Genomic DNA, 11,144 nt, shown 5'->3' with positions numbered 1-11,144 from the left:
AAAATTCCAAAATGATTCAGTACACCTACTTTTCCTGAGTTATTTAAATTATGGCTTCTTAGCTGGACATATTCTCTTCTTTTAAAAATTGTCAAATATTAGCTTTAGAATAAACTTCACCTACTATTTCTTGGTTCAAAACAGAAGTCTTGATACAGTTGATGTCACTTGGCTTTTTACGATCTCAGTTCAAAGCCAGCCCAGGCAGGAGTGTCTGTCAAACTCTTATCTTAAACACAAGAAAGGCCAGAAGTGGGGTTTTGGCTCAAGCAGTAGAGTACTAGCTTTGGGGGCAGGTGAGCAGGAAGACAATTGTTCAGGGACACTGTCCAGCATCTGGGGTCAAGCCCCAGAACCAGCACAACTAAACAAAGAAGCAAACAAAAAACCCCAGGTCTTTCTTTAGGACCCTCCTTAAAGGAGTACTGGTCTTAGAAGAGCCTGCTATTGCTCATTATACTCACTGGACCTAGCTTTTTTGTAATCCTTATTGCTATGGAGTAATCAGGACCAGAGTAAAGGAATGGATAACTGACTCCTGCAACAGAAGAATCATCTCAGGCATGAAATATCCATCCATAAAACACTTTAAAACCCCCATGTCTTTGTTTATTTGCAGTAGAACACTTTTAAAACAACATTATTTCCTTTTGTTCTATGCTTGCCCTCAAATGGCACATTATTTCCTTTTGTAATACTCTCAACCAGAAGTTTACAGTCAAGTTTTATATGAGTAAGGAACACACTCAAAAAAGTCAGGGACAGAGTTTCCTTCAGGCCTTGGATTCTTTTTTGTACAGTAAAAAGGAAAGCACAAGTTAAGTTGAACTTTGTCATTCCTCTATGTTCAATTCCATTCCTGTGATCAGTTTCCACATCCAGTAATAGTTACTTCCAGTAACAATCAATGATGGTGCTTGAGGTATAATGAATGTTTTCTGTCTTCATTGAAATAGCACAAGGAAATCTTTGGACATGTGGTAGCAAGTGTTCCAGAGACAACTTAGTAAAGAGAAAATATAAATTTTAAATTCCTTATAAGTACATTATCCAAGAGTACATTGAGTTCAAACTTCATAAGTGCTCCATAAATTAAGGTGAATTTTAAATGGGAAAAAAGTTCTCAGATCATTTTTTGTGAGTGTATATGTTGTGCATTATTTCCCAAGTGTACATGAGTTAACAGTAAGAGAAAAATTAGCAATAATAGGAGAAAGAGGATTTCAGTGTTTTAGTGTTCAATACAATATAGAAGACTCTACAAAAAAGACAACATTGAAACAGTAAAGCCAAGTCCAGTATGTAGATTTATAGAAGTGTCATAGAGAAAGCATTACTCCCAAGTTGAACATGAATATGAGGCCACTCCCTTTCTAAATCACCCTTGCTAAACATGAAAATTTGTAAAAAGTAGAATGGAAGAATGATTCTGGTTCCATTCAAGTCAGATGTAGGAGAATGGACTTAACTGGAAAAAAAAAAGTCCATCTTGAGAGAGCAGGGATTACACTAGCCATACCTTTTCTTATATATTTTATGTTTTTGTTGGTTGTGGCACGTGAACCCTGGGTGCTGTCTCTCTGCTTTTCAGCTCCAGGCTAGTGCTCTACCACTTGAGCGACAGTGCCCCTTCCAGTTTTCTGGTAGTTAATTGGAGAAAAGAGTCTCGAGGACTTTCCTACTGGGGCTGGCTTTGAATGTCAATCCTCAGATCTCACCGCCACCCAGCTTAAGATCACATTTCTAACAGTATACACTCAGGATATGTAATGTGTATGTGAATTCTTGAGTTAAAAATCTGGGCTACCACTTAAACTTAAATGTTTGTAGTTTAAAAGTAGATACTTCTAGAAAAATAAACCTAAGAATTTAAAGGGGTCTGGGTAGTTCAGTTTGCATCCATCATGGGCAGAACAGTCTTTGAGACACTATCAATAATTAACCAGATAAAGTTGCATTGGAAGAATGGTTCAAGTGATGGAATAACAGTCATGATAAAGATTGCTGGATAAGACCTTGAGGCTTTTGCATACATACATACAAATATACACATACACACAGAGGCACTTATTTGTGCACACACAAATACACAAATAAAAACTGTCAGAATATATAAGAAAGTTAGAAACAATAGAAAATATGTCCTGAGTAAGACTAGAATCAGTTGATAAATTTTATTATTAGAAAGTATTAGAAAGTCCTCAAGTGAACTATCTTCAAAAAAGTTTAAGATTATTGCTTAGTTAGGGACCAGAGGTAGTAAGAAAGTCAAGTATATCATTATTAAAGGGATCAGATCCATGGAGGAATGAATCAGAGTCCACAGCAGGTGCATCTGAAAATGTTCATATCTTGTGTCAAATGTTAGAACATCTTTGAAAATAGTACATAAATAGTCCTGGCAGTCATTGTATGGATAAGATCTTCATAGAAGTTGAGAATTGCTTAATTTCTAGATTTTAATAAACCAACAAACTATGGCAGGGCAATGTGATACAGGCCTGGAATTGTTGCACTCAGAATAAGACAGGATATTATTGAGTGGAATTACATAGTGATACCTTCCCTGGACCAGGTAGTAAAATTTTGTCTCAATAATACAAACCAAATAACAAGAAAGGAATACACAGTTGTAAGTTTGGGCTAATTTTGTCATTATGTTTTGAGAAGTCAAGTTTCCTATTGAAATGCAACTCATATATAATCCTCAATTGTGTTTTAAATGCTGTCTTCATTACAGAACATTCCTAGATGCAAAGTAGCTCATGATTCCCATCCAAAATTTGAAAAAGTAAGTAAGCATCCTTCTGCTGGTTTCCAAAGAAATTATAAAGGTTTACAAAACTTAAGCCTGGAGAAATAGAAAACTTTGTCAAATATAGGACTTTGTGGACCTTGCTAAATTAGAATTTATTTTCAAAATAAGTATTTTGTTTTTGATTGTAATTCCATATTCTATATGATACTACAAAATTCTTTTTAAGTAGAGGGTTTAATTGACAAATTCACAAATTATTCTAACATTCTATTTGCCTAGAATATTCTTTCAAGAAAGTTAGAACTTAGTTAACAGATAATTCCAACTGTTCATGTATCAAATGATAATGTGAATAATGTAGACAGAGTTGCCAACAAACGAATTATATTATTTATAAATTTAGAAAAAGAGCAATTTTTTGAGGGTGTGGTATAACATGGTATGAAGAGAATAATTGTGTGATAACTTGTTTCTTCTATGTATATGTAACACAGGAAGAAATTTCCTTAATTACATTCCTCTGTATACAATGATAAAAATGCTAGGTTTGGGGTTCGTTTTTATTTCTGTATTTGTTTTACTGGTTTGTCCTAGGGCTTGAACTCTGGTCCTAGACATTGTCTCTGAGCTCAAGATTCGTGCCCTACCACTTAAACCTCAGTGCCACTTGTGTCTGTCTTTTTCTGAGAAGTTTATTGGAGATAAGAATGTCAGCAACATTCCTGCCCTGGTGGGCTTTGAACCGTAATCTTCCGATCTTAGCATCCTGAATATCTATAATAGTTAAAAAACATATAAATAATATTTTCAAGTGTTCTGATCTCAAGAATACCATTGGGGTAAAAATGATGCAGCCCAGTTTATTGGGGTTCTTTCCAAAACAATGAGGAGATCACATTAGCAGAGGTGTAGTATTTTTTACAATAAAGAAAAGCTATTCATGATGTGAAATAAGGGAATTTTCAGGTGTACCTTACAAGTTGGAATTTGTTGGGCTAGGATGACTTTATGGAATAAATATTGGGATTGCTTACTCTTGAATAATTATCACAGATGCTTCATAGTTTTATGCTCTACCAATTGTGGTTATTTTTCTTTTGACTTCTCAATCTGTAACACCTCATTGGAAACTGCATCTATTGAAGAATTACATAACATGCAAACAGGTATTGTTTTGAATTTCTCAGGTATGGAATGGTCAGAATTTGAAAATGAGTAGTTATTAGTCATAGGAATTTTGAAGAACACATATATTCTGTTCTCTTAACAACTTATTTACTTTTAAAAGTTATGGGTTTCCATAGAATTAAACTTTTTTCGGTTTTATGTGTGTAAAAGTACTAAATTTATTCTTTTTTCAAAATATTGGCAAGTATATTGTGACAATATTGTCTAGCTGGATAACATTCGAGTTGATGAACCTCTGATAAAGAAGGAGTAATTAATTCAAATTAGATGCCAAAGAGTAATGATTTTTAAAAGTTACTATATAAATAATAATACTATACCAATACAGTGAAATTTTATTTTATGCAGCTTACTTTTTAAATTTAATTTTATTGTCAAAGTGATGTACAGTGGGGTTACAGTAACTGTAAGGTAGTGAATAAATAACTTTTTAAATTTGTTATCCCCTCCCTCATTTTTCTAACAATTTTTCTCACCTCAATACCCCTCACAAGTTGTAATGTATATTTCCAACATATTGTCTTGTGAGTATTACTAATGCATTGGTTTGCACTTTGTCCTTTGTGTCGCCATTTTCTTGTTCCTCTTCCCTTCCCTAATTAAGATAAATGTATACATAATGCACAGGGTACAAAGTCAAATACAGCAAGGGATAAACCATAGGGGAAAACCCAAAGAATATAGAAATCACTTAATACATTAAAAACAACAACCGCAAATAAAAATCTCTAATTCCATATCTTAGAGTTAATTTTGCTCAGTATCATCTTATATGGTCATATGTATGCATAACAAAGCCACTGGAAAATATTAGTTGCATGGACACTATATTGTGAAAACAACATGGTAACTGTTTTTGATGGTCAATGTGGAATTAGGATTGGTGAATTCGTGGTTCTGATAAAGAAATTTCAAAAGAGTTTTAAAATTGTGACAGGTAAATTTTAATTTTTAACAACTTAGCTTATGAAGAAAATTTAAAATTGCCTGGGAAAATAGGCTTTCGTGCAAAGAAATCCATGGAGACTTAGTGGAGAGGAAGCAATGTGGGTGAAGATGTCTCATTTTCACACTAAACAAACAAACTTAAGAAACCTTCCTATAAATCCTGTAAGTTTCCGTGAGAATTGTCCTTACCCGGGAAATATACTCTCACTGTGTGAAACAAGGTTGTAGTGGAATTTAAATTCAAAGTTCTTAAAAAAAAAGACATCAAAATTTGTGAATTGGCCTTTACTTAACAAACAGTAATTCTTTGAAAAAGATAATTTGGGTCAAAATATTTAGGGACAAAGTGCCCTCCACAATGAAAGAAGGCATTGGGCTTACACATTTCTGTTTATAATACTTTCCATGAGGTCTTTGCATGTGAAGCACTGAAACACAGAAAAAAATCTGATTAGATACTTCACACCAGTGATTTCACATTTCAAAGTGACTCACAAAAAATAATACCCTTATTATCATGAGATAGTGAAAACGTCTCTTAGTACAAAAGCCTAAAAGTTTGGGGGTCACAAAATAATTGAGCAAATGGAAAAGCTTAGAAAACAGTGTTCTTAGAAGCCCTAGCTAAGTGTATTGGCTTCATCAGTGGAGGGAGATCAAAACTTTTTGATATAGATTATCTTAATATTTGTGCTACCTAAAGTGATTTTATAGAGCCAATTTGGCTCACTACAATGCAGAACTGATTGAATGGAATGTCAAAATAAATTCCACATCCAAATGATGCAACTTAAAAGAGTTTTAAAGGAGAAACCATGAAGGTTTAGCAGTGGGGAAGGCCTTATAGTGCTTCAGCTTCACTAGACTTGAAGCCAAGAAGCTGTGATTAATTGGATATCAGGCAAGAGTTAAGAGGACATAGAAGTAGAACATGCAAGCATTGTCCTTTGTAACAGACACTGTCATCCAAGGCATGGGTGATTTACCTCTATTCTCCCCCATTCATCTTGTTGAGCAAATGCAAGACTAAGAGAAAAATAATCTATTGAAATAATTTTGCAAAAATGACTTCGCTGTTCCTGATATGATATCTAAGGAGAGTCTAAAGAGAGAAGATAAAATGGAGTATTCTTCAGTTTCCCCTAAGCATCTTGTTAGCAAAATATAACTTTGAGTTAGAAGTGATTGAACCAAAAAGTGTTGGAGTACTTATTTTTGTTGGCACTTTAGACACAGAAGATTTTCAAGGTAAAAGAAAAAAGAATAGCCATATATTTGTGATCACAGATTCTTGGACTGGTTTTATGGAGACAAAGTTTTACATTAGAGTTTGTCCTGATTAACATAAATGTTAGGTTTTCATGGCAACAAGTGCAAGGGAGAAGTTTATTGGACTCTCTTGAATAAGTAAGCAGCATGATAGAAAAAAATGGGGGCTGGGAAGGTGGCTCAGTGGTAGACCGCTTGCCTTGCATGCCTGAAGCCCTGGGTTCGATTCCTCAGCACCACATAAGTAAAAAGAAAAAAGCTGGAAGTGGCGATGTGGCTCAAGTGGTAGAGTGCTAGCCTTGAGCTGAAGATCTTAGGGATAGCACCCAGGCCCAGAGCTTAGGCTCCACAACCGGACCCCCCCCCAAAAAAAGATGTAAAATAAATACACAATAAATAATATAGTAGGTTTAGGAAGGTTGCTCAATAGTTTAGTGCTTACCTTGCATGCATGAGGGCCTGGGTTCAATTCCTCAGCACCACATAAGCAGAAAAAAAAAAGCCAAAAGTGGCACTGTGGCTCCAGTGGTGGATTGCTATTCTTGAACTGAATAGCTGAGGGACAGTGCCTAGGCCCAGACTTCAGGCCCCATGACCAACAAAAACAAACAAATAAATGGGTCCTGGAAGGTGGCTCAGTGGTAGAGCGCTTGCCTTGCATTCATGAGACCCTGGGTTCGATTCCTCAGCACCACATAAGTAAAAAGAAAAAAGCCGGAAGTAGTGCTGTGGCTCAAGTGGTAGAGTGCTTTCCTTGAGGTGAAGAGCTCAGGGACAGTGTTCAGGCTCAGAGTTTAAGCCCCACCACCGACAAAAAAGAAAAGAAAAGAAAAAAATTGAAAATAATATTTAGTGAATTACTTTGACCAATTACTTTGTCAGAACAAAGAAGGAAATATATAATTCAAAATCATTGACTTAAAAGTATGAAGAGAGAGTAGTGAAGAGAGATGAAAGAAAACATAGAGAATTGTTTTCTCTCCAGTGTAGTAACGGGTCCTTGATCTTGTTTATTTCATTCTATCTTCACAAGCTATCAAGTATGTCTCAGTACTGGAGTGTCCACTTCAGACAAAGAGAACTCGCAGAAGAAAGATAGTATTTGCAGCAGATGTAGGTGATTTATAACTTTAGACAATCTATTTAAATCTGTTCAAAATTCTCACCTACCGCAAACTTCCCTCTTTGAATATCTTTGTTTGCTTTTCCCAAAACTGCCTTCCATTAACAGCTTAAATTTTTGAGAAGTCATGCTCATACTCTCTAAAGATTGCTGTTTGGTTGTGATTTTTGTGTGTTCTTTAACTGAATTTCAAAAGGTTGTGCAAGTGTGTTACAATTAAATATGTCCATTTAATTGTCCAATGCCCCTGGATCAGATTCACTCCTTCTATCATTGTCAATCAACCCCTTCTCCAAGATTTATTTCAGATTTACCACTTCCTTTATCACATGTGTACATTAACTATTCTAGCTGTACTTGTCCCTTGTTCCATTTTTCATTCATTCTATGTCTTTACTATTATTCCTCTCTGCTTTCAACTTCCTGAACCAAGTTTTACTGGAGTACCAAAGTTTTGAAGCACTAAGGATCTTCACAATTAATGTTTTTCTGGATTACATTTGACCTCTAAGTCAAGTTTTCCGGGCCTGGTTAGACCAATTACAGATCTATTTTTCCAGGTAATATTTTCTGGGCCCACTAATGCTGGACTGAAATCTTTCATTAATCATTAGGGGAGGGGTATTAAAAATAATCTTGTGACACTTTGTGATGTTGTTCACTGATATGGTCTGGTCATCTGTAAATTGAAAATTTGAATTACAGTACTTTCTCTCAGATTTTATGATCTCATCCTTCATTTTAAGTTCCCTTGCATTTCACAATTGCTTACTGCTAATTCCTTCTTCTCAAAGAATTGAGGCCCTAAAATATTATAGGAAATGAGAAATTAAGATGGGTCTTCAATTACATTCTGTTGGCATGTTGTATGGGCCTAGGTGAGAAGTCTTGCACCTGTTATCTGATGATGCAGGTAACTGGGACCTGGGATCCTAGGACCCAGGGGTCCTGCAGAAGAATAATATCTTTTAGAGATCATTTCAGCAAAATTTGGGTATAATCAGTAGGAATGCTTCAGAAATATGGAGAAAAACATTTTGGGACCAGCGAGTTAAAACCATGAACAGGGCAGCAGACTAAAATCCCTTATAGATTAGAGGAAAACAACATTTTTTTACCATGTGAATTCAGAAGACCAAGAACACTTAGAAGGTATCACAAGCTTATACTCAAGACATTACATTGATACTTTTTATATTCCGATATATATTCTAAACCTAATTATTTTATTTTTTATTTTATTTATTTTTTTGTGGGGGTGTTCCAGTCGTGGGGCCTGAACTCTGGGCCTGGGTGCTGTCCCTCAGCTCTTCAGCTCAAGGCTAGCGATCAAACCACTTGAGCCACAGCGCCACTTCTGGCTTTTTTTCTTTTTGCTTATGTGGTGATGAGGAATCGAATCCAGGGCCTCAGTTATGCAAGGCAAGCGCTCTACCACTGAGCCACCTTCCCAGCCCTAAACCTAATTATTTATATTCCAATTCTATTCATTGGAATAAATAATTATCAATTTATTTATCAAATTATCAATTAATTCTAGTAAGTTTCACTGTGTGAAATATAAAATCAGCAAATATAAAATAAAATATATATCTATGTATAATATAATAAAAAAACAGCACATGTTTTACATTATTCTGTGGTGGTTAGGGTAATAAAGACAACTTTGTTTTAAAGTAATATTGCATTATCTCTACCACAGTATTTCATAGAGCTAGACCTAAAGTTTTACCATTTGTGGATTTACAGTCTGGAGACAAGAGGAAACACTGTGATTAAAGCATTACTAATTTAAGGCCTAATATCGAGGAGAAACACATGGACTTCTCCTGGAGCTATGGAAATATTTGTTGATAGAAAGACAGTAGTGTAAGTTCCTTCCTGGTTGGAAGGTAGACAGACCATGACATTAGGTAATCATGCATATGAACAATTTTTCACCTTCTTGGCTTTAGCTACTTTTGAAATGGTAGGTATCATAAACAATTATATTTTGATAAAATACCTTCTGGTCTGAACAGTTCTGTCTGAACTGTTCATCTCTCTATGATCCCTTGTAACTAAGATTAGTTTTCTTCCAGTAAGACAAAGTATGATTTCAGGGTAAGATATTCTGGTTGGTCTGTTCCTACATGGAAGAAGGGTAAAGGGTCAGGTAGACATTTGTGCCAGTAAGACCTCATTTGGGAAATTTTAAGCTGGAGAAGTTTAGAAGTAGCTCTTAAGCAAGGTTTACTTTGGATCCATTAGCTCCACAAAGCTAACTCAGTTGGACATATAAGTACTTGAAAAAGCCATCACTTTTGGACCTAGCTATAAATGCTTCAAAGTATGATCAAATCTAAAATGAAAAAGACGTAAAATAGTCAGTGACAAAAAAATTTCAAATGTGAGCAATCGACGGAACAATATAATTTTTCCACTATATACACAATTTTAGGAAAAAACGATCAATAGTATTGTTAGGAACAATAAGGTTTCCTTGTTACAAATAGGCACGCAAAGATATAAGCCTATATGAAGATTGCATCATTAACTACTTAAATTTATAGGATACTACATGCTTCAGCAGCACGTCTACACAAATTAAAACAATACAGAGATTAACATGGCACTTGCACAAGGATGAAATGAAAATTTGTATAGTATTCCATATTTTTCATTCTTCAGATGCAAGAAATGAAAAGCAGTTGTTAAAAAGTTGATTACATAATTACAAGAGTAACAATGCATGTAAGTCCTAGAATTAAAGGTTAGTTTCATATCAGTGTATTAAATCTTCACCTCAGAAATACCTTTACATAGCATAACCTTTACAAAACTTTTGAAATTAGTTAAATTCTCATTTTATCCCAAAGAAATATACTAGTATAAGGACTTAGAAAAAAAAAAAGGAATCTTTAACTTTATATATGGAATGCAATCTTACAGGACACATTTATTAATGAACCTATGTATTACAAAACAATGTAAAATTCAAATTATATCTAGTAGAGAATGAAATAGATTATGGATATTATGCAAACACAGAATATAGAATATTTTAAAATATCCTTTTTTCAGACAAGCACAAGAAATATCTTTAGTTTTTGTACTACTCATTTCAACAGATAAATTCAAATTATTTCTGATTTAAAAAAATCACAAACTGCAGAAATCATTATACATGTATACAAAAACAAACTCTTGAATATACTTTAACATCAAAATCAGACAATTCACTTGGAAGAATTCCCCAGAATTTTTACAGGAAGATATTGCTGTTATTTGGATTGTGAAAATATTTTCTATGGACACAAAGAATGGACTGGCACTTTCATGCAATTGTTTCGAACATATTTATAAGATGATTTCTTTGTTGCTTTGTATGTCCCTCCCCCATGGCATAACCCCTGCTTTCACTGTATTTGATGCTGGTATAATTTGTGGCTGGGAAGGGAAAAAAAAACAAACCTTTAAATAGGGATACAGGTGGACCCATTGCAACGAGATGTACAAATAGTTATGTCAAAAAATGAACTTTACAAATTTGGTTGGGGTGGGAGGACAGGGAGAGGGGGGAGATGAGAAAGGATGGGAAGCGGAAACAAAGGAAGAGACAACAATGCTTGATAATAAATGTTTTCATTATCTTGCTCATGCAATTGTAACCCCTCTGTATGGCATTTTCACAATGAAAAACAAACAAACAAACAAAAGAATGGACTGGCATTTTGAAGTTTAAGAAACTTAATTGATACCTTAGCTATAGTAAATAATGCTGCAATAAATATATTTGTTCTGGTAGCTTTCATATGGTCATGTTTGATGCCCCTCAGCAGATGAATGGATCAAGGAAATGTGGTATATATACACAAT

General features: G+C 34.6%; 1 pseudogene; it reads left to right on the top strand.

Annotated features, from left to right (window-relative positions):
- The first annotated feature begins 9,846 nt into the window (after positions 1-9,846).
- LOC122095347 lies at positions 9,847-9,946 on the top strand (annotated as a pseudogene).
- The last annotated feature ends 1,198 nt before the right edge of the window (positions 9,947-11,144 follow it).

This window comes from Dipodomys spectabilis, unplaced genomic scaffold, assembly GCF_019054845.1.
Source record: "Dipodomys spectabilis isolate Male_0828 unplaced genomic scaffold, ASM1905484v1 ptg000344l, whole genome shotgun sequence".
NCBI lineage: Eukaryota > Metazoa > Chordata > Mammalia > Rodentia > Heteromyidae > Dipodomys > Dipodomys spectabilis.
This window is presented reverse-complemented; position numbering and strand designations above follow the sequence as displayed.